The following is a 23,648-nucleotide window of genomic DNA, read 5'->3' as shown; positions in this document are numbered from 1 at the left end:
TGGCGCATGCCTGTAATCTCAGCTACTCGGGAGGCTGAGGCAGGAGAATCGCTTGAACCCAGGAGGTGGAGGTTGCGGTGAGTTGAGATCGCGCCACTGCACTCCAGCCTGGGCAACAAGAGCGAAACTCCCTCTCAAAAAAAAAAAAAAAATAAATAAATAAATAAAATTTATATAAAACTCAATGCATCTGAATGTCTTTTGAGGACATTCAGATAATTGTGAAGGCATTTGGGGTTGAATTTGTGACAAGTATATATATGAAGTGGGTAGGGAAGGGGGCAGAAGGTTGAGAAAGGGAGAGGAGAAAAGGTGAGAGAATAATTAACTTGGGGAGGGGAGTAGTCAAGCAGGGAAGGAAAAATAACCAGTCTGCTACATGTGAATAATGCCCACATAATATAAACAGTGAACATTTTATCAACATTGATCCAAGCAAACCAGGATAAAGGAAGAGTGTGACTGGGGAGGAAAGAACTAAGTTGTCATCATCCATTGTCATGAATCAATAGTTATTGGTAAAAACTGAAATATAAAGTAATGAGTATATATCTAAAAACAGGATAAAAACAAAGTAATCGGCTCAACGAGGTACAAGTAGTTGCCACTAGAGAGCAAAATGCTGGGAATAGTTTTTTTTTTAACAAAGAAATATTAAAGTCTTTAAACTATGTTCGTGCATAATTTCAATAAAAATGAAAACTATTGGGAGGCCAAGGTGGGAGGATCGCTTGAGGTCACAAGTTCAAGACCATCCTAGGCAACATAGGGAGACGCTGTCTCTACAAAAAATTAAAAAATTAGCTGAGTGTGATGGTGCATGCCTGTAGCCCCAGCTACTTGGAAGGCTGAGGTGGGAGAAATGCCTGAGCCCAGGAGTTTGAGGCTGCAGTAAGCTGTGATGGCAGCACTGCATGCCAGCCTAGGTGACATAGCAAGACTTTGTCTCAAAAAATAAATGATAAGTAAATAAGAAAGATAAGATGGAAGAAAAGGAAAAAGATAATATCTTACAACCTATAACCATGTGACACAACTCTTTACCAATTCAAGTTCCTCTGCCATGCACAATGGTGGTATATTTTTCCAAATGATCATCTACTTGGTTTCCAGAAATAAAGCATAACATATTAGCTTAATATTATAGGTTCACCACATATAGTTCAGGGATAACTATATGCCAGGGACATATAGTTCACTGCACACTGTACCATATATAGTACAATACAAACTAAAAAATGTTTTTCAAAGGAACAGACAGAACGCAGAAATGTATTCTATGGAAAACTGAGAAGGTTTCATAGTGTGACGGTATCTGAGTTATGCTGACAGAGCTTAACAGGTATTTTTCAGGGGAAAGGGTGACCAAACCGAAGAACTTTTGGTACAGAGATGTGTTTCTCCTGCAGAAATGAAGGTGAAGATGGAACCTGAGAGACTCAAGGAGACCAGATCAGAGAGGACCTTACATGCCTACTAAGCGATTTAGATTTTAATAGCTTTGCACTGTCTATAGGAGTGAAATGGGAAAGGTTCCCTTGTCCCCCTCGCAGGGGGTGCGATGGGAGTGTGGCTCACTTCTTCAGTGTCCTGCTGCTCAAACCTCTAGGGGAGCATACAGACAGGCAGGCTGTGAGGCTCCGACCCCACGGCAGTGTCTAGGGGTGAATGTTTACAGCTGAAGCCCAATGGGCATGTGTTACAGGATGTTCTTTTAGTTTAGCCGTCCATCGGCGGCTTCTGTTGACCAGCTCAATTAGACCCTGCCTTATGGCAAGGACAGAGGGCTTTCTGTATCCCGGGGTTCTCGCCTTGGCATACCGGAAGAATAGGATCACACGTGGGCTTGGAGAATGAGTGCAAGGTTTTGTTGAGTGGAAGTAGCTCTCAGCAGATGGGGCAGCCAGAAGGGAAATGGTTTTCCCCTGGAGTCTGGCCGCTTGGTGGCCCAACTCTTCTCCAACTGCCCCGGCCAAACTGTGCGTCATTCTGCCGGTCGCTGGCCTGCTGGCGTCTCCCAGGGTGCTCCCACCCAGTGCATTCCTCTTGACGTCCAGCCACCTGTGTGTTCCTTCGCCGATGTGTTTCTCTTGGCGTCTGTCTGCTAGGGTCTTGGGGTTTTTATAGGCACAGAATGGGGGCATGGCGGGCCAGGGTGGTCTTGGGAAATGCAGCATTTGGGCGTGAAAGGCAGGAGTTCCTGTCTTCACCTAGGTCTGCGGGTACAGGCTCAGGGATGGAGCCCTCGCCAGGGACCCGCCCTTCTCCTCCCAGCACTTCCCTGTCTCCCTTTCGTATCAGGAGTGAGGTAACAGAAAACCAGTCACTGTCTTCAGAAATAGGTAACCCCAAACACTGAAAACATCAAACTATTCAGAAACAGGAAACTACTTAGAGCCTTCAATAAGTGAAGCAGAGAGCCTAATTAAAGAGGCTATAGAGGTCTAACAACCTGGACAAGAGCACTGGCAATGGAAACAAAATTGTCTCTGGGGAAATCATAACTACTTCACAGTAACAATCCTAAAAAGTTATCAATAAACCACAGATCCTCTGAAGGCATCAACACATACACAAATAAGCTGTCTGCACTCTAAGGAGCAGAAGGGAATGTAAACTGTCTCTTTCTGGCCTGTGCAGACTCCCCACGGTATTGTTAAACAGACATTCCAAGCATCATTCCAAGCATGGCTGTGCAGCATTTAGTGAAGTCATCATTTACTAAATAAATAAAATGTGACTTTACATATCTCTCTCTATATATCCCTGTCTGTTTATATATTAACATTTCAAAAAACAATCAAATCATGTACCTTCGTTTTAGTTTAAAGAATATTCACCATTAATTACATGCTTAATGGATTCATTTACTATTATATGCAACAGTTTAAATATAGTGTACATGCTATTTTAGATACTACCTAGTTTTATTTCAAGAAGTTAAAAAATAAGGCTTCACATTCTTTAAACAACACCATTTCAATGTTTATGGCTTATAGCAAATAAAGGGGTAAGTATATGGGAAAGAAACACATTTAAGCAAAATGAACACTTTTAATTCACTTGATAGCTTGCGTGGGTTGTGCTTCTTGTAAGAGCCAGGACCCACAGCTTTAGACACAAGGCACATTCAACACCACATAAGCATGAGGTAAGATGAGTATCAAGATAAACTCACAGGAGAGCCACTTGAATACAGTCCATTTCTGGCTACTAATTGTACCTCTCCCAGAATTTTGTTAACTAAAGTCATGGTTAATGTTTGGCCATTTCAGTGTTTTGTTAATGTGTGCTTCCATTAACAATGAGTCCCACACAAAGCCACAAGGAAGCACACCAGCAAAAACATTGCCGAAAGGTAAAACCAGAGCGCTACAGATTTGTCTAGCCAAACAGCTAACTTAGTGAGGTGCGGTCACCAGCATCAAAGGAGCAGTAGTGGCAGCAGGGTCTCAACCCTACAGAAGCCTGAGTGGGTCAGAACGTCCATCTTCATCTAGCCAAGGTGAAAGCATCCAGAAGCCAAAGGCAGACAGCTGTGAGAGCAAGCTGGCAGCAAAGGGCCGAGCTCTGAATTTCAGTCTGGTAGAGCAAAATGATTTTCTCCTTCAGCAATGTCAGAAGAACCATCCCTTACTTCAAGACACCCTTACACATCTGCTGTGTGCAAAACCTGCACACAGGCCCTAGTTCTGAACTGCTTCTTCAAAGCGAAGTAAATGAAAATTTCAGTGGCCCCAGCAGTTGGGACTGTTAGGCATGAAATAATGAGAGTATGAAATAAAATAAATCCTAATGTGCTTCATAATAATATAATAAACCAATAAAAATACCTATTCAGACTTAGTATTTGTTCAACATTATGCTAGGTACCAAAGAATTTTGCCTGCTGGATGGGCAGGTTGAGGCCAAATCATTAAGGGCTTTAAAAACCAAGGAAGATAGTTTACCCTTAATGAACTGGGTAAGGCAAAGTCACAGCAGGTTCTTCAATACCATTTTGGAGAGAATATCCCCGTTTTGCATTAGAGGAAACCAAGGCCCAGAGACTTTAAGTAATTAACCTTAACCTAAGGTCATTCAGCTACTAACTGGCAAAGACTGGACTCAAATCTCTGTATTACAAAGGCCATTCCATTTGCTATGGCATGGCCAAATGTTGTTCGGGTGCGTGAAGCTGCATTTGGGCTAATGTTTCTGGATGAAGAGCCTGGTAAGTGGACACTGGTAAGAGATAGATATGGGTCATCCACGTGGATATCAAAGTCACAAGGGTGGGAGCAGATAATATGGACAGTCACGAGGCACATGCTCAGGTGGAGAGTGAGGAGTAGTAGCATTGGAGATGGAGGAAAATTTCCATGCCTCATAGCTCCCTTAAGGAGTAAAAGAAAGCAAGAATTTAACGAGAGTGAAAGAACAGCTGCAGGCACATTACTCTCTGGGAAGATGAAAAGTAGGTCAAGGATTAAACATCACTTCCTCTCAACCAGCTTCCACGGGCCTCAGGCAAAGGCAGGCTGAACTAGAGCCGGCACCAGATATTGTTTGGCCAGGAGTGTTTAGTGAGGTAACTGGTAGTAAGTTTAGACTAGCAATCAGTTCCATTTAATGAATATGGCAAAATTCTACTAAGATACACAAAAATGATAATTAAAAAAAAAATTAATGCCTTCTCTCACAAAACTATCAGCCAAATTGGGGGTGGGGGAGTATCCAACAATAAATGATTAAAATACGAGGTATTTAATATGAGGTAAACTGTTACAGATGAAATTAAGTGACGGTGGCTTAGAAATGGGCCCAATATAAAAATTTCCTATGGGCAACCCTCCTCTCCCTCACATGTACGCAGATAGCACACCAGCTTTCAAGCTCCCTTTTACTTGTGAGAAAGTGGGGAGGAGGGAGGACAAGTATTAAGGCAAGTTTCTCAAAAATGAACAGCTTCAGTGCTGCAGGTCAGTTGTTCTTACACACGAGTGGTAAGAATAAGGGGAAAGCATTACATTTTTTTCATAAATTGTAATTTATTCAATATAAAGGTTTGTCTTTCATTCTCATAAAATTCCTGGCTGGGCGCAGTGGGTCATTCCTGTAATCCTAGCACTTTAGGAGGCCGAGGTGGGCGGATCATCTGAGGTCAGGAGTTCAAGACCAGACTGACCAACATGGCGAAATCCCACCTCTACAAAAAATACAAAAATTAGCTGGGCGTGGTGGTGCACGCCTGTAATCCCAGCTACTCGGGAGACTGAGGCAGGAGAACTGCTTGAACTCAGGAGGCAGAGGTTGCAGTGGGCCGAGATCGTGCCATTGCACTCCAGCCTGGATGACAGAGCGAGATTCCATCTCAAAAAATAATAATAATAAAAATAAACTTCTTCATATTTTGTGATTAAAAAGTATCCTCCCTTTTATAAAATGCTGACAGTAAACAATGACTTTTTTTCAATGTCCTTGCAAAAAAAATTAGTAGCCCTATGTCTGCCCTCTGCATTGAAATCCAGAATTTACACTGTAGGTAACAGCTTCTATAGCCCCAAGTGGTATCTGCCACAGAGCCTTCGCAGGGAAAGGGCCTGAGGTTTAACTAGCCCAGTACCTCTCAACTGTCCTCAGGCTCCCAGCCTCTTAAGAAAGACTAGCTAAGGTCAGCCAGGCCACTATGGTGAAACCCCATCTCTAATAAAAATACAAAAATTAGCCAGGCATGGTGGCAGGCGCCTGTAGTCCCAGCTACTCGGGAGGCTGAGGCAGGAGAACGGTGTGAACCCGGGAGGCAGAGCTTGCAGTGGGCTGAGATCGCACCACTGCACTCCAGCCTGGGCAAGAGCGAGACTCTGTCTCAAAACAAAAACAAAACAAAACAAAACAAAACAAAAAAGACTAGCTAAGGTCATTGCTACCATTTTATAGCCTACTGGCACCTCTGTCACTCAGACTCATTCCTGAGGAGCACACGCTGGGAACCCATTTCCATAAGCACGAACGGTTCACAAAGAAGCAGAGCACAACAGCTCTTGGAGCTGCCCACAGACAGCTTCCAAACCACAAGCGAGTCCTATCTCACCAGGCTGACACCACACCAATGAGACAAATCCTTCACAAGTGGCAGGAGAAGTGAAACTTCTGTGTGTCAAACTATTTCCTAAATAAATTCAGTGTAACGTGACTTGACAGGCATACATCTTCAGTCTGATAGGCAATCCAAAAGTGTATGTTTTGGAAAATAACATCTTAAAGTACTGAATGTGTTCTTTATAAGGACTTCTCAGTTGTCTTGATATTCCTTGCTCCCTCAACTTCTGTTCTCCCCACATGAAAATTTCTATTTTCACTCCTCTCTTCTCCTTTCATTTCACAAAAATGTGTGCTTCTTTCTAAGATTAACATGTGGTCTTTACCTAATTCCTCTTTTACTTTATCAGTGAATAGAACACTTGGCTACAAAAAGTTCAAACTTTCCCAAGCAGAAAGAAAGAAAGAAAAAAAAACCACACCAGACTCTAAAACATACTCCTAAACACCTCTACCCCTCCAGGCGGCTGGGCCAGCTTTCCCCTGCCCTTCAGTGCCAATTTCCTGATGCTTCCAAATACACACAAACCCCTCTACACGTGATTCAGTCCTACTTTACCTCAACATTCCACAGTAAACTAGTCTCAAAGGTTGCCAAAGACCTGCCAGGCTCAAATAAATGGCATTTCTCATTCTCCCTCCTTTTTTTTTTTAAGAGAGAGTCTAGCTCTGTCACCCAGGCCAGAGTGCAGTGTTGTAATCATAGCGCACTGCAACCTCAAAATCCAGGACTTAACTGATCGTCCTGCCTCAGCCTGCCAAAGTGCTAGGATTATAGAGGTGAGCTGCTGCACTCAACTCCATTTTTTTCATCAGCCTTTTTGTCAAGGACTGATGAGCCCGGCCTTCTGGAAACATTCTTGATAATCGCGACATTAATTTTCTGATTCCCTTCTAACCTCTGAACTCCCCTCACACTTTTCTAAAGCCCTTTCTTTTCCTGCTAATCTGTCAGGGCCCAGAAACAAATCCAACAGGAGTTCCCAATGGAGTGGTATGAAAAGAGAGATGCATTTCAGGGAAGGGTTTAGATATGTGAGGTCCAGAATGGCTTTACTAAGGACTATTTCATCAATGGGTGATGAAAGGGAGAAAGCAAAGTCACAATCCGATGCGAATTTAGAAGAAAATCTTAGCTTGTTGATTTAACAGTTGTTGGTCCTTGGCAATGTACTAGGAAAATAATGCCTTACTACAAAGCAATGACTTCCAAACCATACTCTAGATGGGGAGAGAAGCATAATGTTTTAAATGTCTGTCTTCCCTGAAATCTGTTTTGAGAAAGGGTTAACACTGCTTTTTAAAGCTTTAAAAGTACACTTAACATTATGATATAAGAAACCACGGCTGGGCTCACGCCTGTAATCCCAGCACTCTGGGAGGCCGAGGTGGGTGGATCACAAGGTCAGGAGTTTGAGACCAGTCTGGCCAATATGGTGAAACTCCGTCTCTACTAAAAATACAGAAAAAATTAGCGAGGCCTGGGGGTACCCGCCTGTAATCCCAGCTACTTGGGAGGCTGAGGCAGGAGAATTGCTTGAACCCAGGAGGTGGAGGTTGCAGTGAGCCGAGATCACGCCACTGTACTCCAGCCTGGGCTACAGAGTGAGACTCTGTCTCAAAATAAAGAAAAGAAAAACCACAAAGGGAACTTAAAAAATCTGAACAGCATGCAAATTCCAGTTCAGTCCTCAGTTTCCTCATCTGGAAAATATAGCTAATGCTATCCTACATACCACACCCTCACTGAACTGAACCTTGAAGGAAGTAAGCTATGTAAGTGCCTTTAAGCCCTAAAGCACTATTTCTTTATTTTTATTTTTAATTTTTATTTTTTTGAGACTGAGTCTTGCTCTGTCACCCCAGGCTGGAGTGCAGTGGTGCCATCTCGGCTCACTGCAAGCTCTGCCTCCCAGGTTCACACCATTCTCCTGCCTCAGCCTCCAGAGTAGCTGGTACTACAGGCACCCAACCACCACGCCCAGCTAATTTTTTTGTATTTTTAGTAGAGACGGGGTTTCACCACGTTAGCCAGGATGGTCTCGATCTCCTGACCTCGTGATCCACCTGCCTCAGCCTCCCAAAGTGCTGGGATTACAGGCGTAAGCCAGCACACCCTGTCTAAAGCACTATTTCTATGCACACAATTATTTTTAAGGAACAAGTACTAACTCTTCCAAAGAAATAATGACTGCTTAACTACATATTAATAACGGCTGCCACAAAAATCTAAAGCTGTATTTTTGCTTTCCAATAATCAACAGTCTTTTCACTTTAAAGGTTAAAATTAACATAGTAAAATCCCATATAACTAATGAAGGTATTATAATGAAATGAAACAATATGAAAATTAACATAGCAAGATGTACTAATTTAATAAAATTGAAAAATTAAAACATAAATTAGTAAGAATAGTGTAAGTGTTTACTAGAGAAGGTTGCGTATTTGTGTCCCTTAGTTAACCAAATAAGAAGGAAGAAGACACTTTTGAGATCTACCTATTTAAACCCAAAGATGGCTTTTAATATGTTTTAATTTCACCACTACATAATGAACTCTACATTTTTGGATTAAACACATCCCTAAAACGAGTTGAATCTGTAAGTTGAAAATTATTTCTCATTTTAATTCAAAGATACTGTCTCTCACAAAATAATTACAGTTCTAAAGTAATAAAAAATTACACTTGAGAATCCTAACCTATCAGTGGACAATCTGTGTTCACAATCTAACTTTTGAAGCCTCTATATGCACTGAATTCTTCCACAAAATACCAACAAGTTGGTCAAGTGAATAATTAATCTATATATTCATTAAAAGCAGACATTTAAAGATATGCTTCTCAGTGAATTCTCATGTAACCGTGGGACTTAAATTCAGTCTTCCACAAAGCAGTATCATAATCCTAGGTACTTAACAGAATTTTGTAGCTTTTGTCAAAGCCACAAGGAGCTGCTACTTCCAATAGCACAAACAAAAGTTACTGTCCTCTTACCGTCTATTAATAAGACAGAGCCTAATGTATTTGTAACTCCTACATATTAAAAATTTATTCAAGAAGACTAATAGCTTACTAGTTAGGGCTTTTTCTGTTACAAGTGTAGATACCTAACTCAAAAGAGCCTGGGCCAAAAGATAAACTGATTGGCCCACATAATCAAAAAGGCCATGAGAGAGCTTCAGGCCAAGGATGGACCCAAAGGGATAGACAGCGTCATTAACAGTTTCTTACTAACCCCTCAATTTTGGGTTGACTTCATTTTGAGACTGTCTATCCACATAGGATAGCTTGGAAAAGATAATATACCTCAGGAAAAGAGGTAAGCTTTAAAAACATCCCTCCTGAATACTTTGGTATATCTCTCATCAGTTCAGATTAGGTCAAATACTCTCTCTGAACCAATCACTGTGGGTAGAAGGACAAGCATTTTTTTTTTTTTTTTTGAGATTGAGTCTCTCTCTGTTGCCCAGGTGTGATTTTGGCTCACTGCAACCTCTGCCTCTCCGGTTCAAGTGATTCTCCTGCCTCCGCCTCCCGAGTAGCTAGGACTTACAGGCATGCGCTACCACACCAGGCTAATTTTTCTATTTTTAGTAGACACGGGGTTTCACCATGTTGGCCAGACTGGTCTCAAACTCATGACCTCAGGTGATCCACCCACCTTGGCCTCCTAAAGTGCTGGGATTACAGGCATGAATCACCATGCCTGGCCAAGATAAAGCATTCTGATGGGCTGGGCTTGGGTCATGTATCACCACTGGAGGGTAGAAGAAGACCCACTTGAACCACGTGGATGAAATGAATTATTATAAAATGAGGAGCGTTGGTACCCCAGGGGGATGTTAGGTGAACAAATAACATATGACCACCACAGATGGTCACTGGGGGTGGTATCCCTGAAAAACCACCACCAGGAATTTTTGAGTACTGGCAGACTACCAAATGCAAAACCTGCATAAAACAAGACTATAGGTGTACATGGAGGTGTTTTCACCAATTCACTCACTACCAAGAAACAGGTTAAGAGGGACAAGTGCCTCCTCTCCCCTCCAACTCTCCTATATGCATTTAAAGACTGAATTGTGAACAGAAATGAAGAGACCTAAATTTAACAGCTAAAACCATAAAACTTCTTAAAAAAAATTTTTAAAAACCACAGAAGAAAAATCTTTGTAATCTTTGGGTAGGGAGATTTCTGAGGAGACGAAAGCATGAATCACACAAGAAAAAACTGATAATTGGGCTTCATCAAAATTAAAATGCTTGGCTCTTAGACACTAATGATAAACCCACAGCCAACATCATACTTAATGGTGATGACAAAATGCTTTCCAATGACTAAGATGAGGAACAAGACAAACATGTCCACCCTCACTACTACTTATTTTATTTTTATTTTTTTTTCCAGAGCAAAAGAACTTGATACCCTTACTACTTCTATTCAATATTTTACTGGAAGTTGTAGCCAGGTGAATTACAGCAAGAAAAAGAAATAAGGCAGCCGGGCATGGTGGCTCACACCTGTAATCCCAGCACTTTGGGAGGCCAAGGTGGGCGGATCACCTGAGGTTGGGAGTTCGAGCCCAGCCTGACCAACATGGAGAAACCCCATTTCTACTAAAAAAAAAAACAAACAAAAAACCAAAATTAGCCGGGGTGGTTCCGCATGCCTGTAATCCCAGCTACTCGGGAGGCTGAGGCAGGAGAATCACTTGAACCCAGGAGGCGGAGGTTGTGGTGAGCCGAGATCATGCCACTGCACTGGTAACAAGAGCGAAACTCCATCTCAAAAAAACAAAACAAAACAAAAAATGAAATAAGGGTGGGCATGGTGGCTCATGCCTAATAATCCTAGCACTCTGGGAGGCCAAGGTGGGAGGATCACTTGAACCCAGGAGTTCCTGACCAGCCTGGGCAACATGGTGAGACCCCTGCTCTACAAAAATACAAAAAACCAGATGGATGTGCTGGGTGCAGTGGCATGCCTGTAAGTCCCAGCTACTGGGGAGGCTGAAGTGGGAGGACTGCTTGAGCCCAGAAGGTCATGGCTGCACTGAGCCGAGACTGCACCACTGCACTCCAGCCTGGATGACAAAGTGAGACCCTGTCTCAAAGAAAGAAAAAAGAGAAATAAAAAGTATTCAGATTGGAAAAGAAGTAGCATGATCTGTAATTGCAGATGACATAATCTTGTAGAGAGAAAACTCAAATCCACTAAAAAGCCCTTAGGACCAATAAACAAGCTGAACAAAGCTGTAGGATACAAAATTAATATACAAAACCAACCATCTCTATATACTACCAGTGAGTAATCAGAAAATGTAATTTTTAAAAATTCAGTTTATAATAGTATCTGAGTAAAATACATAGGAATAAATGTAACAAAAGAAGTGTAAAATATGTACAACTGCAAATTAAAAACCATCGAAATAAATTATGGGAAATATAAATAACTGAAAAGACATTTAATGTTCATGAATCATATGTTAGTCCATTTTGTGTTGCTATAAAGGAGTATCTGAGGCTAGGTAATTTGTAAAGAAAAAAGGTTTATTTAGCTCATGGTTCTCCAGGTTGTACAAGAAGCATAGTGCCAGCATCTGCTTTTGGTGAGGCTTCAGGAAGCTTCCACTCATGGCAGAAGATGAAGGGAGAGCAAGCATGTGACATGACAGGAGAAGGAGCATGAGAAAGCAGGGAGGTCCCAGACATTGTTTAAAACAATGAGATCTTGCATGAACAAAGCAAGTAAAAACTCACTCATTACTGTTAGAGCAGCACCAAGCCACATATGAAGGCTCTGTCCCTTTGACCCAAACACCTCCTCCCAGGCCGCACCTCCAAAAGCTGGGGGATCACATTTCAACACAGGATTTGGAGGGGACCAACATCCAAACTGTACAGATCTGAATTTTAATTATTTTTATTTTTTAGAGACAGGGTCTCTGTCACCCAGGCTGAAGTGCAGTGGTGCAATCACTGCAGCCTCGAACTCCTGGGATCAACTCATTTTCCCATCTCAGCCTCTTGACTGGCTGGCAGTACAGATGTGTACCACCATGGCTGGCTTATTTTATTTTTTATAGAGAAGAGGGTCTCATTTTGTTAATCAAGCTCGTCTCAAACTCCTGGCCTCAACTGATCTTTCCACCTTGGCCTCTCAAAGTGCTGGGAATAAAATAGGCATAAGCCACTGTACCCAGCCTAAAATTAATACGGGAATATTTCTCAAACTGGTATACAGGTTCAACATAAACCCTGTAAAAACCCCAGCTGGACAGTTTGTTTAAAAAAAGAAAGAAAGAAAGAAAGAAAGAAATTGACAAGTAGATTCTAAAATTCACACAGAAATGCAAGAAACATAGAATAGTCAAACAATCTTTAAAAAGAATGAAGCTAGAGGACTTCCTTCTCAATTTCAAAACTTACTATGAAGCCACAGAAATTAAGACACTGTAGTACCAGCTAAAGGATAGATACAAAGATCAATGGAAACTAATTAAGAGCCCAGAAATAAACTCTTACATTTACAGGTCAATAGATTTTTGATAAGAGTGCCAAATCAGCTCAATGGAGACAGAATAGTCTTTTTACCAAATGGTGTTGGGAACAAAAGAATAGCCACAAGCAAAAAAATGAAACTGAACCCTTCCTCACACCACACACAAAAATTAACCCAAAATGGATTACTGATCCAAATGGAAAAACTAAAAGTATAAAACTCTTAGAAGAAAATATAGGAATAGGCTGGGCATGGTGGCTCATGCCTGTAATCCCAGCACTTTGGCAGGCTGAGGCAGGTAAACTGCTTGGGTCCAGGAATTCAAGACCAATCTGGGCAACATGGCAAAATCCCGTCTCCAAAAAAAAAAAAAAAAAAAAAATTCACTGGGTGTGGTGGCGCACATCTGTAGTCCCCGCTACTGGAAAGGTTGAGGTGGGAGGATTGCTTGAGCCTGAGGCTGCAGTGAGCCATGATCATGCCATAGCTCCCGCCTGGGTGACAGAAAGAGACCCTATCTCCAAAAAAAAAAAAAAAAAAACCCAAACCAAAAAACAATCAGGTGTGCCGGATGCAGTGGGGCATGCCTGTAGTCCCAGCTACTTGGTCGAGGCTGCAGTGAGCTAGGATGTTACCACTGCTCCGGTGACTGAACAAGATCCTGGGTCAAAAAAAAAAAAAAAAAAAAGAAGAGTAGATAATGGTTTCTTAAATACAATTCCAAAAGCACATGCAACAGAAGAAAAAATAGGTAAACTGGACTTCACTGAAACCACAAACTTTTATACTGCAAGCAATACCATCAAGAAAATAAAAAGACAACCCACAGACTGGGTAGAAAACACTTGTAAATCATATATCTAATAAAGGACTTTTATCTGGAATAAAAATAATTTTTAATGGCCAGGCACAGTGGCTCACATGTGTAATCCCAGCACTTTGGGAGGCTGAGGCAGGTGAATCACTTGAGGCCAGGAGTTCAATACCAGCCTGGGCAATATAGTGAAATCTTGTCTTAAGAGATTGATAGATTAAATAGATAAATAAGAACTTTTAAAGTTCAGCCATCAAAAGACAGCCTGAGTGTTATTAATAAAACAGGCAAAGGATCTAAAATAGACATTTTTCCAATGAGAATATGCCAATTTTGATCCAATGAAGATACCCAATAATCACATGAAAAAGATGCTCAACATCATTTGCTATCAGAAAAATACAAATGTTATTTTTAAAAAATGAAAATCAAAGACACACCATTGTGGAAGACAGTGTGACAATTCCCCAAGGATCTAGAGCCAGAAATATCATTTGACCCAGCAATCTCATTACTAGATATATACCCAAAGGATTATAAATAATTCTGCTATAAAGACACTGCACACATATGTTTACTGCAGCACTATTTACAATACCAAAGGCTTGGAACCAACCCAAAATCCCATCAATGATAGACTGGATAAGGAAAACATAGCACATATACTCCATGGAATACTATGCAGCCATAAAAAGAATCAGTTCATGTTCTTTGCAGGAACATGTATGAAGCTGGAAACCATCATCCTCTGCAAACTAACACAGGAACAGAAAACCAAACACCACATGTTCTCACTAATAAGTGGGAGATGAGCAATGAGAACACACGGACAGAGGGAGGGGAACATCACACACCAGGGCCTGTCAGGGGGTGAGGGGTAAGGGGAGGGAGAGCATTAGGACAAATACCTAATGTATGTGGGGCTTAAAACCTAGTTGACAGGTATGAACCTGTCAACTCAGGTGCCAGCAAACCACCATGGCACATGTATACCTATGCAACAAACCTGCACGTTCTGCACATGTATCCCAGAACTTAAAATAAAAATTTTTTTTTAATAAAAAAAAATTTTTTTAAAGACAGAAAATCAAAGACACAATGAAACAACACTTCACACTCACTAGGCTAACTACAATAAGAAACATGGATAATAGCAAGATAGGAACTGGCTAGATGGGAATGCAAAATAATGCACTTAGGAAAACAGGTTTGCAGCTCTCCAAAATGTTAAACACAATCATCATCATTTGACCCAGCAAAACCACTTTCAGGTTCCTAAAAAACTAAAATAAAATATAGCCATGAAAAAACTTGCACATGCATGTTCATGACAACAACATTTTAACAGCCGAAGGTGGAAACAAACAAATGTCCACCATTTGGATAAACAAAATGTGGTATATCCCTACAAGTAAATATGTATTATTCAACCATAAAAAGAAATTAAGTACCAATACATGACACAACATAGATGAACCTTGAGAACACTGTACTAAGTGAAAGAAGCCACTCACTAAAGACCACACGAACTCATGGTCTTCACTGCTTATTAGGCCCCCTTGGCTTACCAACACCTCTCCCTCTTTGGTTCCAGTTAGGACTTTCTTGCTAATGCTATCCCCTCTTCCTTTCTTAGATGTCCTCCCTTTTGGCCTCCTGTTTAAATTCTTTCCTAATCTCTCACATTCTTCTATGAAGTTTTCCCCAACCAAACCACTTGATTTCTCCCATATCTGAACTGTCAAGGTACTTACTGATTGTATCACATTATGTGGGCATTTAAATATATTGTCTCATTTTTTTCTAAAGTTTTGATTATCTTCCTCCAAGCTGATTAAGCATAAGGTGTATTTGGGCAAGAGAACGTTATGGAAACTAACATTTACTAAGTACCTGCTTCCTGCTTAAAGGTTTTGTTTTTTTGTTTGTTTGTTTGTTTGTTTGTTTTGAGACAGAGTCTCACTCTGCTACCCAGGCTGGAGTGCAGGGGCACGATCTCAGCTCAGTGCAACCTCCATCTTCTGAGTTCAGGTGATTCTCTTGCCTCAGCCTCCCAAGAAGGTGGGAATACAGGCACGTGGCCACCACACCGGGCTAATTTTTGTATTTTTAGTAGAGACAAGGTTTCATCATGTTGACCAGGCTGGTCTCATACTCCTGACCTCAAGTGATCCATCCACCTTGGCCTCCCAAAGTGCTGAGATTACAGGCATCAGCTATCACCCCCAGCCTAGATATTTAATATATGTTTTTCCTTAAAGCAAGTTACTTTAAACTCTGAGTCTGACTTTCTTCATTTGTAAATAAGGAAATTACTGCACAGGTTTATTGTGAAAACAGCGGGGAAAGTCCAAGATACCTAGAGTTAAAAAACCAAGGTACAGAACAGTGTTTATAGCAAGTTACCACTTGTGTTTATTTAAAAAAGGAGGTAGGGGAAAGGGGTGTGTGTGGGCACACATGCGCAGGGATGCATGCGTGTACTATTATAGATTAAGTATACCTAAAGTAACTCACACAGGATGCACAAGAAACTGGTAACAGCTATTGCCTTTGGAGCTGGAAATGGGAAAGCTTACTTTTTCTATATACCCTTTTCTACTGTTTGAGTTGTCTATCATGTGCATTATTTCCAAACAACAATTTTAAGGCCGGGCGCAGTGGCTCACGCCTGTAATCCCAGCACTTTGGGAGGCCGAGGCGGGTGGACCATGAGGTCAGGAGATCGAGACCATCCTGGCTAACACGGTGAAACCCTGTCTCTACTAAAAAATAGAAAAAATTAGCCAGCTATGGTGGCAGGCGCCTGAAGTCCCAGCTACTCGGGAGGTTGAGGCAGGAGAACGATGTGAACCCGGGAGGCGGAGCTTGCAATGAGCCGATATCTCACCACTGCACTCCAGCCTGGGTGACAGACTGAGACTCCATCTCAAAAAAAATAAAAATAAAAAAAATTTAAAAAGTACACGTACACACACAGATATGAAATATATTTTTAAAAATATTAATACCACAGGGTATTTCTACCTTTAAGGGTGTAAAAATAAGCTTCATTTCAGTCATAGTTTTCATACTAATGTTTCACCTTTTTTCTTTGAAAATGCTCATTTCACTACGTTCTACTGATGTCATGACATTAATGGATGTCTTCTTTTCATCTAGGAAGTTAAAAGACTGATCCACCCTTTATATTAAAAGTACTATATGTGACTGGTATATAAGACCACTACAAGTCCTGGTTTGCCCAAGACAATCTTGGTTTATGCCTACTGCCCTGATGTAATGATATTATACTAATTATATTAGTAATTACATAATTGTCCTACTGATGAACCAAAGGGAAAAGAAGTCTATTCTTATAACATCAAAGACCATTCCATCAAATTTAGGGATGAAGTATATTCTTTTGTATAATGAATTCCTCTTTTGTGAGTTTCAAGAATTAGCTTATTATCTTCTTAAAACATGTAATAACATGATTAACATATAGACCTCGCACGGCCTACCTGGCCCCTGCTCTTAGAATATTTCAAGATAGCAGCTATTTATTCATCTTGATAAATCGATTTAAAAAGGAAAAAAAAAAGTAGCTAAACACCTAGCTATGGTTACTACAGGCAGTTAAAAAAAAGACTGTTTCTCTAGGTCCCATCTTTAACAATTCCATCTCAAATGGTATACTCCAAGACTTATTAAATACAGCTTAAACATTCCATTTTCCATCTCTATTACCCATTTTTTTTTTTTTTTTTTTGGATGAGATGGAGTCTCGCTCTGTCGCCCAGGCTGGAGTGCAGTGGCATGATCTCAGCTCAATGCAGCCTCTGTCCCCTGGGTTCAAGTGATTGTCGGGCCTCAGCCTCCCGAGTAGCTGGGACCATAGGCATGCGCCACCATGCCCAGATAAATTTTATATTTTTAGTAGAGACGGGGTTTCACCATGTTGACCAGCTGGTTTCAAACCCCTGACCTCAGGTGATCTGCCCGCCTCGGCCTCCCAAAGTGCTGGGATTACAGGTGCAAGCCACCGCACCAGGCCCCATTCTTTTTTTTTTTTTTTTTTTTTTTAAGAGACTGGGGCCTTGCTATGTTGCCCAGGCTGACCTCAAACTCCTAGCCTCAAGCGATCCTCTCACCTCAAGCCTCCCAAGTAGCTAGGACTACAGGAATGGGCCACTGCACCCAGCTCCATTACCCACTCTTGAATAGGCTTAAAAGTAATTTAAAAAACCAAATGTTTCAACATTAGATTTACCTTAGACATTTAATTATCCCTTCCTGACCATTAAGAACTATGGTTTCTTTCTCTCACAGGTACTGAAAATTCATGTTACTGACATAAGAATTTTCCCCAAATAATACAGAGAATGACAGTTAACTATCAGATAAACTAGGGTACTGGTTTGAAAACCTTAGTTGCCTAAGGAGCAAGAGTTGGCAAACTATGACTCACTCAGGCCAAATCAGGCCCTCAACTTGTTTCTGTTTGGTCTACTAGCTAAGAATGGTTTTTACATTTTTAAGTGATTTAAAAAATCTAAAGAAAACTAGTATTTTATGACATGTGAAAACTATTAAGAATACATTTTATATTGAATTATCAAGTTGAAATCAGTGTCCGTAATAAAGTTGTATTGGAACACAACCACATTTTTTTCATTTATGAATTGTATATGGCTGCTTCTGTACTATGGGTAGAGTTGAACGGTTCTAACAGAGATCAAATGGCCTATGACGCCTAGAATACTTACCACTTGGACTTCCGCTAAATAACTTTGCCAACCTCCATTCTAGAGGTTTTGTTTAAAAAAAAATTACACACACACACACACACACACACACAGAGAGAGAGAGAGAGAGAGAGAGAGAGAGAGAGAACCAAAACAGTGGGGAGATGGAAAAAAGAGGAATTTCCATTTTTAACAACTGCCTCAAGTAATTCTGATATAGACAATATATTCAGAAAACACGGATCTGCACTCTACTCCTCTATACGCTTAGAAAAAGAGAATTGTCATGTGGCTTACAAACTTCATTGCTAAATAAAATGAGGGCAACTTGGTAAACAGAGGCTTGCTTTCTTCTATCAAGACAGTATATATGTGCATAGCCAATTCAGCCTCGCCACTCCTGAAGGGTGGGCAATGCATTTCGCCAGACACTCAGATCTTGAGCTAAAGAGAAGAAAATATCCTGTCCATTAAGAAGAAAATTTTAATTTCATATAAATTTTGCTTTAGTTTATTGTCAAGATTCGTAATTTTGAAGCTATTAGGAAATCCTTCCTGGCCTGTGGGTCACATTTTCTTTTTTCATTGTATAGTTTTAAAATTTCACATGTAAGCCTTTAATCCACCTAGTCTACCTTTATATATGGTATTAAGTAGGAATCCAGTTTTATTTGCCTCCTTGTGGTGAGTCAATTTCCCTATACCATCTATGAACAATCCCATCGTGTCCTCAGTGTTTGGTGTCACCATAAATTATATATTATATATTAAAATCCTACATATACATGTGTTCATCTCTGGGTGCTCCAAGTCAGCTTCATTGGTGTGTTTATCTTACCACAAGGCTACGGTAATAAATACAGTGTAGTATTATTGGAGCACGTCTTCATATCTGGTAGAGCAACAACCCACACATCACACCTAAAACTGACCTAGATGTTCATGAATATATTCTCCATATCTAAGTGTAGAGTATAATTGGCAAAGATTAGAAAATCAGAACGCACCTAAGAGGACACAGGAATCCTCATGCTCTGCTACTGGTGGGCATGGAGATGAGTACAGCCATTCTGGGGAACAATCTGGCACAACTTAGGTCAAATCAAATTTAGGTAAGCTTTATGATCCCCTTGCAGTTCTGCTTAATTCTTACAGAGGTCCAAAAAAGATTATAGACCAGAATGCTCACTGTTAGTGGGGATGGAGAGCTGGAGGCAATCTGGGCTTCTGCAAGATAAAACAAGTATACCCCTTGGAATACTATGTGGCTGTTCAAAGCAATGCATTAGATGCTTGCATAGCAACAGGGAGAAAGCTTAAAACATTGTGCTTAGAAAAACGTAAGAAAGAGAATTAGGCATCATTTATGTAAGTTAAAAATACAAACATACTAAATACATTTTACAAGAACACAAACAATGTAGTGAAAGGCATCAGAATGGGTGCTTTGGGGGCAGAAATAGAAAATAAGGATAAAATGGAATAAAATAAACAAGTAGGAAAGAGGAGAAAAAGGAATCAACCTTTACTGGGGGAAAGGGGAGGGCTCACTAACACCAGGCTAGCTAGCTGTAGCCTGTGCCTTAGAGACTACTCACAAACCCCACCCACATGGCTCTGCCACAAATTATTTTTACATACTCCAATTTTACATATAAGTTGCCTTCATTAAAGGAGCCCTAAGAGCATAAAAAATTACATATGGTGAAAGAAATATCAAGAAGATACCTTAAGTCAGTACAATTGCAGGATAAAGATGGCAATATCTATAACTTGGGCAACCAGAAAAAAATACATTAAAGAGATAAAAATATAAAAACACAGGAACAGCATTTGGGCGAAAGAAGAATTAAGTTTTAAGTTTTGGACACAGTTTGTTGTTAAGTTCCACTGTCTGGCTGAAAATACTGACTCCAGAAGGCAGTCAAGAATAGCTAGAATACATCTGAGGGTCATTTGGATTGTCAATTGTCCAAATTGCCACACAGTTATTAAAGATGACGCCGGTATGGAAGATGCTTGTGAAGCTAATGATGTGGGATGCTCTGGGGGAGTTGGAAGGGTGCTGGTTCAAAACAAAATAACCAATAGGAAGCAGGGGAGAAATGACTGTGGAAGGTGAGAGTGGAGTAGGTAGATTATTACAGATCTCATTTATTGAAAGTTGATGATGTGTAATATAAGTTAAATACATAACTTTGTGTTCAAATACCATTATATTCTAATAGCAGTAGGAACCAAAGACTTAAGACATTTATGCAGCAAACTCAGAATTGAGAAAATCTATATTATCATTATGTGAATGGTGTGCCACAGTTGTACAACTCAATGGTCCTGACTCATAAAACATTGTGCATAATATCAACAAATATTTAACACATATTATATGCTAAGCAATATGTTAGGAACTGTATGTCCTGCAGTCAACAAGAACTGGCATTAACCTCATAATTATACAAACTAAGTCCAGGTATTATGGTAACCTAATGGCCTTGCCTCTGTCCCTCTCACTACTCTCAACAAAACTTAGTCTGGGAGGACAGGTGGCTTCCCAAAGAAAGTCCATTTTAATCTGAAAAAAATTGTCCTTGAACTATGCTCCTGCTAAAAAAACAGCTTTAAACCAAATAATCATACTATATACTACTATAATATATATTTTATATGTAACTATAACATATACAGTATATATGCTATTATATATTATATATAGCATGTATATACAATATATTATATACAGCATATATACTATATAGTATATGCATTAGCATGTATACTATATAGTATATATGCTATATATAATAGAATATATATAGTATGTGTACTATATATTATATATGCTACTATATAATAGTACATGGGATATTTTATGGTATAAAGTTATACCATAACTACCATAATCATGCTACTATAGGGTTCTTTATTTAAATAAAATAAGCCCTTGCCCTCAGAGGTTACAGTTAGATTACAGAGATATGGAAAATTTGATCTTTTGAACATCTATTCCAGAAGACTCAAAGTTATAATTGTTTATTCCATTCACTGTTGTACAATGAGAAATCTTTATCCCTCAAAAAGTATAAAATCTTACGTGTGACTTCAAGAACCAAAATTAAAATTTTAAAAAACTTAATAGCGCACTTGTAATTTGTGATAATGAGATTTTATGTCACAAAAAACGCTGTTCAGTGTTGACACAGAAGTGTATGAGACTCCAACTTATTTCCTCAAGCTATGAATTCAGCTTACATAATGAAAGAAGGCCCTGAAATATCTTGCCTTATTATCTCACTTAGGATGACAAAGTTTAGTGATATTTATAGCAAATGATAATAAAATAAAAAGGTATATTCTTCACAGAAAAACAAACAACAACAGGCTGGGCAATATGGCACGACTCCGTCTCCACAAAAAATACAAAACTTAGCTGGGCGTGGTGGCACATGCCTGTCGTCCCAGCTACTCAGGAGGCAAGGTGGGAGGACTGCCTGAGCCCATTGAGGCTGCAGTGAGTCGTGACTGCACCACTGCATCCCAGCCTAAGTGACGAATTGAGACCCTGCAGCCAACCACACCACCACCACCACACACACACACATACCCTCACTTAGTGGGTCATGAAATAGTTCAATCTTTCTTCTTACCTAATCCTAACATCTGAGATTCCACTGCCCATTACAGTCAAACCAAAAATCACACCACATTTACTTTCACCTAGTTACAAGAAAGGTTTTAAGGTAAATGCATTTTCTGATCCAGTGTAACAATCACTAGAATAATCAAAGTACTAAATCATGTACCTCAAGTTTTTTGTAAAAGATTATTCCGTTTTGTCCTCTAACAGCAGTTAGTCACTCAACACCCACCTAGAATACCTTCATCTCTCTCCTAATAGAACTCTAAACCATCTACCCCCAAACATACGTCCACAAAACAAAAAGATCTAAGACAGTCACATAAAAACTGTGACTCTCAGCTGCAGTGACTTTTTCACTCAGCAACCCATAGGATTTCAAATTTCTGCATCAGAATAATACAGAACATACTGAATTCAAAGGTAATAGTCATGTGGGATTGTTTTTGTTTTGGTTAATGGTGGCAACAAATGTGGCTCCAGAATCCTAGAACTGTGAATGGCATGATACATGAAAGAGTGTGAGAGAGGAATGGATGATATTTACATTTTCTCCCTGTTAGATGGAAGACATTTTATCTGCAAATCCAACAGAATTCATGGAAAGTAGAAATGTAATCTCTAACAATGTGGCCATTGTAAGTCCAACTCTAATCAACACATATAATATAAATATTCTTGTGGTATGGCTTGACCTGTAATCGTATTAGAATTAATATGTGCTCAAAGCACATCTAATCCTAAGTGAATAAGAGTAGAGAGAGAAAAAAACCCAATCATCTGTTCTTTAAAAAAAAAAAAGTCTAAAACAATTAAAAATTCTAATAACACAGTTCAGCTGATATGGCCAGAAACAGTATCAGTCTCTAAATGCCAAGATGAATTTTAAATAAAATCTAACTCTTACCCATTTATAGCAGATAAAATTGAAACACAGCCATTTAAGATGAGCTTAATTTTTTTTCCTCACTCATTATGGAAAGAATCCAATAACTCTTTATATCTTTTCAATCTTTTCAAATAGTTCACCCGCATCTCTAAAAGTAAATAGTATCATTAGAGATGTGTAAAAGCTGAAACAGCATGAAAGTATTGTTTTCTAACGACTAATCTTTATTTACAAAAAGTATCATGGGCCGTAAAGTCACTTCGGCTTCTAACCAAGATGGTGTAACAGGTACTAAATTTGCCCTACCACTTAAACAACAAAAAAACTGACAACATACGTAAAACAACAGTTTCCATACACTGGACATCAGGTAGTGCAAGGCAGTGATCTCTGAGAAAGGAAAAATAAACACACTGAGACCTCCAATTGCCTGTGGTGCAGGAAGGAATAACCTAAACGGTCAGAGTGCACAAGTACCAGAGCTGCACAGAGAGAGAACTCCGGAGATCTGCAGAGGGTCCCGGTCAAGCATTCATCTAAGTACGAATGAGCACATGCACGAGAGGCCACTACGCAATGCCAGGGAAAGAATCACCCAGGGGAACAGGGAGAACACGCCCCAGAGCCCACACAGGGCTGAGAATGGTCTGCACTGCCAACTAGTCAGAAAGAAAAAAACCTGGTAACTTATGGGGCATCCAGGAGAATACTCCAGAATGGTGCTGCCTCAGTGGATGGTAAAAATTAGCCTTAATAGCTGTTCTGGTCATTCTCAAAAGCAGGCTTCAAAAGGAGGCCTTAAAAGCAGGCCTCAAAAGGATCAGACTAAGTTCCCACTTAACTGCACCTTAGGACAAAGCTCAAGAATATTTTTAAGAATACAAAAATATCCAGCACTCAAAAAGGCAAAATTCACCATGTCTGGTATCCAACAAAAAATTATCAGGCATGTACACGAGCTTGAAAATATAAGGTGAAAAACCAATCAATAGAAATT

At 40.0% G+C, this 23,648-nt stretch overlaps 1 protein-coding gene and 1 pseudogene across 6 annotated transcripts in view; one reads left to right on the top strand and one right to left on the bottom strand.

Annotated features, from left to right (window-relative positions):
- The window catches only part of UBE2E1 (ubiquitin conjugating enzyme E2 E1), an 84,604-nt gene that overhangs the window by 24,546 nt on the left and 36,410 nt on the right, over positions 1–23,648 (bottom strand). The window lies entirely within an intron of this gene.
- LOC112618382 overlaps positions 1–23,648 on the top strand; it is a 54,745-nt pseudogene that overhangs the window by 14,284 nt on the left and 16,813 nt on the right.

The sequence above is a fragment of the Theropithecus gelada genome, chromosome 2 (assembly GCF_003255815.1).
Source record: "Theropithecus gelada isolate Dixy chromosome 2, Tgel_1.0, whole genome shotgun sequence".
NCBI classification, from domain to species: Eukaryota; Metazoa; Chordata; class Mammalia; order Primates; family Cercopithecidae; genus Theropithecus; species Theropithecus gelada.
This window is presented reverse-complemented; position numbering and strand designations above follow the sequence as displayed.